Here is a 6,000-nt window from a genome sequence, read left to right as displayed (position 1 = left end):
ACCTGGAGCGTCCCCACTCACACGCTCCTGCAGCGTCTGCCATTCTGAAAGACGCTTTTAGGTCCTGGACTTGAGCTTTCTGGGAAACCCAGCTGGCTTGTTCTCAGACTGCTGCCGCCTCAACAGTGACTTTGTGCGTCAGTGTCGTGGAGAAACAGCGACAGTCCCCACTTGGAGATGTGACAGAGGAAAGGAAGGCTTTTGGTGACAAGCAAAAATCCCTGCCTTTAAAAAGAGGAGAGTTTAGTTTTCATCCAGTGGAAACCGAGGGCTTTCCAGTAAGAGGAACGTTGCTGACCCGTTATAAACTAGGAACCCACTTACGCATACTCAGAACGTACTGAATTGTAAGGCTGAGTAAGCCCTCAGAAATGGAGGCTTTGTAGCCTATAGATAAGTCTCTTTACATTAAGGAAAAACGAATTCAAACAATGATTACCACCCAACTTTATAGTACTCAGGAATGTGTCATGCCCAAAGCCAGTGTCAAGGACACCACTTGAAAAGTTGCTGAGAAAAAAAAATCTGTCAACGTAGAGCAGGTAGAAAAGGGAAGCTTTGTGAAATATTAGGATCCCCGTAGAGTGGGAGAAAATTCTGAACTGTCTTCACTGCCAGTTTTTGGCCAACCTGAACTACTTTCAGCTGTAATGCATACTAACAGAAATAAGAGGAAAACCTGGTAAGTTCACTTCCTCCTACTGACATAAGCAGAATTCTGAAGTTCCTCCTTGCAGTATAGTAGATAAAGCCCATCACCGCCTGATAAATAGTAATTTCTTAAGGAACACTAGCGAGTTTACAAATTAAATTTACAAAACAACCAGGTCTGTAGTAAGACAAGGCTGGCACCGAATATTTATGCATCCATAATACAGCTCATTTTAGCTCGGGGGAGGGTCATTAGAAGGGAAGAAAATAAAAAAGGATTACCAAATCCTCAAAATCATACCATTCATTGTGGTCAAGGTTGACCAGTGCAAGATGAATGGATTTTTATCTACAAGTGATTGAGGGGAAATTGTGATCATTCTTTCCCAGAACATTGTTCTCCACCTACTTGTTTGTTCCTAAATTTCTTTAACAAAGTACACATTCTAAAGGGCTTAAAATGGGGGTGCCTGGGTGGCTCAATCCCTTAAGCCTCTGACTTCAGCTCAGGTCATGATCTCATAGGCTCTTGAGTTCAAGCCCCACATCCCCGCATCCAGCTCTGTGCTGATAGCTCAGTGCATGGAGCATGCTTTGGATTCTGTGTCTGACTCCCCCTGTGATCCTCCCCCACTCACACTGTCTGTCTGTCTCTGGATAAAATGAATAAAGGGCTTAAATGTAAGAATTAGTGGTAAAGCAACATACACTAAGATGTAAATGTCAAATCCTTGAGAGTACCTGCTTTTGAAAACAGGAGAGTACCTGGGATCTGAAAAGAGAGGGCATGACATAGCAGCGGGGAAGGTACATGCAATTTCCTAGTGCTGCTATTTGAAATTACCACAAACTTACTTAAAACAACACATTTATTATCTAACAGTCCTATAGTACTCAGGAATGTGTCATGCACAAAGCCAGTGTCAAGGACACCACTTGAAAAGTTGCTGAGAGGGGCGCCTAGGTGGCTCAGTCGGTTAAGCGTCTGACTTGGGGATCTCGCGGTATGTGAGTTCGAGCCCCGCGTTGGGCTCTGTGCTGACAGCTCAGAGCCTGGAGCCTGTTTCAGATTCTGTGTCTCCCTCTCTCTCTGACCCTCCCCCGTTCATCCTCTGTCTCTCTTTGTCTCAAAAATAAATAAATGTTAAAAAAAAAATTTTTTTTTTAGAAAAGTTGCTGAGAAAAAAAAAAAAAAAACATCTCAATGGGCTAAAATCAAGGGGTTGTGGGCTCCAGGGAAGAGTCCATGTCCTTGCATTTTTCATCTTCTAGAGACCACCCACATTCCCTGGGTCATGACTCCTTTTCTCCATCTTCAAAGCCAGCAACAGCTGGTTCTTTCTCATGCTGCCATCTCTCTGATTCTCTTGCATCCCAGTTCTCCTTGGTAGAACCACTGGGCCCATCCTGATGATCCAGGATAATATTCCTGTATCAAAATCAGCTGATCAGCTGCTTAATTCTATCTGTAATACAGCTTAATTCTACCTGTAACTTTAATTTCCCTTTGCCATGTAATCTGACATGTTCATAGGTTAACAGTGATTACAATGTAGACATCTTTGGGGAGTGGGAGCATCATTCTGCCTACCCATAGTGAAGGATTCTAAAGCTTGAGCTCTGAGACAAATCACCTGCCTCTCAGGGGTATCCCTTTCAAATAATTCAAGCATTTCATTAGAAATGCCAATAGCTGATTTTTCAGGGTTTTTTTTGTTTTGTTTTTGTTTTGTTTTTTACATAAGATAAAGATAGAAAAAATTTTAATGGGATATCAGGGATAAAAAAGAGCAGGTTATGAAGACATAAGTTTTTTAAACAGGAAGAATAATAGTACCTACTTATTTGCATTGCTACAAAGATTAAATAAAGTATCTACCATAAAGTGTGTGCTCAATAAAAAAAAACTAGCCATTTTTATATTGGTCTAGTGTCTAGATTTTTGGGTTCCTCACCTAGGCAATATTTAATTCTCTGTTGAGAAACAACTAGAGCACCTACTTTCCTGAGAAAGTACGGGCTGTCAGTCACACCCAAATACTCCCTCTTCCCCTGAAAATCTCTTAAATTATCCCTCCCTTTGTGAGTCAGGAGGAACACCTCCTTCCAAATACAGTTGTAAGACAGGTGTCATTTTTTTTGATGTTTACTGTTTTGTTTTTTTATTTTTTTACTTTAGAGAGAGAGAGGCAGTGGTGGGGCATAGGGGGAGAGAGAGACTCTTAAGCAGGCTCCAAGCTCAGCACAGAGCTTGATCCAACAACCGTGGGATCATGACCTGAGCTGAAATCAAGAGTTGGATGCTCAACTGAGCCACCACACCACTCCAAAATAGGTGTCTTTTCTTTCCCATATTGTACCTTTATTCTCTCTCTTCCTCTTAGCTCCTTCTCCTCTCCCTGCAAATGTGTTCATATCTTGCCTCTACTTGAAAACTGTTGACACTGCTTTTCCCAGAAGGAAGGCTACAGAGTTTCTAGCTCTAGGGTGCACGTTCACATAACATTTTTTTGCCCAGATGGTTGTTGTTCCAGCTCTTGCCAATCCTCTCGCTATCAGAATTCTCAAGAATAGAAAGCACTTGCTATTTTCACTTCCTTACCACCTACTCATTTCTTATTTCCTGGCTGTCTGATTTTTGCCCTCTTTCCCCCTTCTTTCTGATTAGAGAATCTGAAACTTTTTTTTACATTTTTCATCCTCCTTGACCTCTTTTCCTAATTAATACTACCTTCTTAAGGTCTCCCCCCACCTCTGAATTTCCATGACATTTGACTCTCTTGGCTTCACTCACCTTTGTTTCTCTAAATGCAGATAGTTCTGAAATTTCTGCCCTTGATCATTTTCTTCTACATCGTCCTCCTTATTTCATCATTCCCATTTCTGTTGGAAAGGAAATTCTCAAAGTTATACCCCAAGCTCCCAACTTCTCTTCCTAGCACCAAATCATATTTCCATCTATCTGATAGAAGTTTCACTTACATGGCCTATGATCATTTCTAACTCAATAGATTCAAAACTATATCATCTTCCCTTTCCATTCTTGAACATTGTTTTTATTTCAACAATGTAGCAGCACTTTTCAGTTTCCAGTCATCCTGCCTTTAAATCATGGAGTCATTTTGGTCATTGTATACTCATATCATTGAGGATCCATTTAGTTTATAATTTAAAGAGCCTGCTATGTTCTAGGTCCTATGCTAACGCCAATCCTATTGCTTTCATGTGTAGAAATTTGCATCCATCCTTTCCTTCTCATTCCCACTATGACCAGTGTGACTGAGGTCATCCTTGCCTCCAATATAGTTCTTAAATATTTCTATCTGGTTCATTTTCCCAATACATGGCTCTTGTGATTTCTCTTCTTAAAAATCCTGAATGATTAAGAGGGACTGGGACTTAAGGAGTCAAAGGTGGAAAGCAGATTGAGTTCCTTTTGTTGGCCTCTTGAATTTTCTGCTACATGCATGCATTACATATTCTAAAAATGTAAAATTTTAATTAAAGCAAAAAAGTCAGTGAGATCTTACTGGCTGAGTCCAAGTATCTTAGTTTGGCATAAAGCCCTTGATGATCTGAGTCCAACTTAGGTATACAGGCCTATTCCATGTTAGTCCTTTGTGTTTTATACCACACTGCTTCTTATACCTTGCTGCACATCAGAGTCATGTGAAAAACTTGTTGAAAAGATGTTCCTAGGCCATAGGCCCTACCTGTTGACTTACTGAGTCAGAATCCCCAAAAAAAGAACCTATAAATCCACTTCTTTTAAGATTTCCAGATGAGTCTAGTGTGCTGCAAGATTAAATGCTGGCAGCATTTTAGCCAAACCTTACTACTTACTGTTCCGTATAATTACCTTATATTTTCCAATCTTTTTGGGCTTTATTCACTCCATTTTCTCCTCAATTCTCTATATCTGCCGATTAAAATCTTCTGCATACTGTAAGACCTAGCTTACATGCTATCTCCTTTACTGATCTTCTTAGAAATAAAATGTCTCCTCTTTGCTTGCGATAAATGATTGTTGTCAGGAAACAGGGCCAGAATTCTGAGTTAAAATTCCAATTTTGATACTTTACTACTGTGCAAATGTTGGGCAAGTTCCTAAACTGCTCTGTGCTTCCATTTCCTCGCCTATGAAATGGAGATAGTATTAGTACCTGACTCATAGGTTGTTGTGAAGATTAATTCATGTAAGTATATAGAATTTTGTGCTTGGCCCAGAGTAAGCACTGAATAAATGCGAGTTATAATTAATACCTTATTACTTGTGCAAGTTCCTTCATTGACTTGTGTGGAATCTAAGCTCTAAATCCACCCCTTTGTTTTATAAATTAGAAAGTGGAGGGGCGCCTGGGTGGCTCAGTCGGTTAAGCATCCAGCTCTTGATTTCCGCTTCAGTCATGGTCTCGCAGTTTCATGAGTTCCAGACCTGTGTTGGGCTCTGCGCTGATCCTGACAGTGCAGAGGCTGCTTGAGATTGTCTGCTTCTCTCCGCCCCTCCCCCGCTCCCACTCGCTCTGTGTCTCTAAAAATAAATAAAATTAAATTTTAAATGTTTATTTATTTTTGAGGATTAGAAAGTAACAGAGTGTGAGCAGGGGAGGGGCAGAGAGAGAGGGAGACACAGAATCTAAAGCAGGCTCCATGCCCTGAGCTGTCAGCACAGAGCCCCACGCGAGGCTTGAACTCACGAACCATGAGATCATGACCTAAGCTGGTCAGACGTTTAACCAACTGAGCCACCCAGGCACCCCGATAAATAAATAAAATTTAAGGAAACTAAATTAGGAAGTGGAGGCTGAGTAGTTACAATACTTGCTTTGGCTAACCAATAGTAATATCGAGACTAGAATCCAGGATTTGTGACTTTTAACCCTGTGCTACTACTACTATACCACAAGATCTCAGAATTTTGCATTGTTTAAATGGCTACACTCCTTTTTTGTTTATTTTATTAATTTACCGCAGGAGAGAATTAGAAAATGGATTCACTTGAAAGGTATTTACACAGGCCCTTTCTATTCAAGCTTTAGGATTTGAGACTCTAACAAATATAGTGTGTCCAGTTTAAAAATTTGAGAAAAGGAAAAGAAGTCAATGTAATATGCACTTGATTTATGATGTCTCCAATTTGCTGTTTGGGAAGAAATGTTTCCTGCTACAAGAAAGTTAACAGTCCTACTTCCAGCATAGGAAATATCCTTTTATATGTGGGGGTGTGTTCTTTTTTTTTTTTTTTTTTTTGAGGATTATAAACTTAAACATCAATATCTACTGGCTGTGAACTCAGCAGAATACTTAGAACCATGGTAAAAGGATGAGTATTATAATACAAACTCAGGC

At 40.2% G+C, this 6,000-nt stretch overlaps 1 protein-coding gene across 1 annotated transcript in view; it reads left to right on the top strand.

The window, feature by feature from the left end:
- Window positions 1-6,000, top strand: part of CUL2 (cullin 2) — a 157,420-nt gene continuing 151,420 nt past the window's right edge. Inside the window, exon 1 of the mRNA XM_049626973.1 lies at window positions 1-682. The gene's annotated coding sequence lies outside the window, so the exon portion shown is untranslated. The remainder of the gene's footprint in view (window positions 683-6,000) is intronic.

Source organism: Panthera uncia, chromosome B4 (genome assembly GCF_023721935.1).
Source record: "Panthera uncia isolate 11264 chromosome B4, Puncia_PCG_1.0, whole genome shotgun sequence".
In the NCBI taxonomy this organism is placed as follows: Eukaryota; Metazoa; Chordata; class Mammalia; order Carnivora; family Felidae; genus Panthera; species Panthera uncia.
Note: the sequence above shows the minus strand (reverse complement) of the source record. Positions and strands in the feature narration are given on the sequence as shown.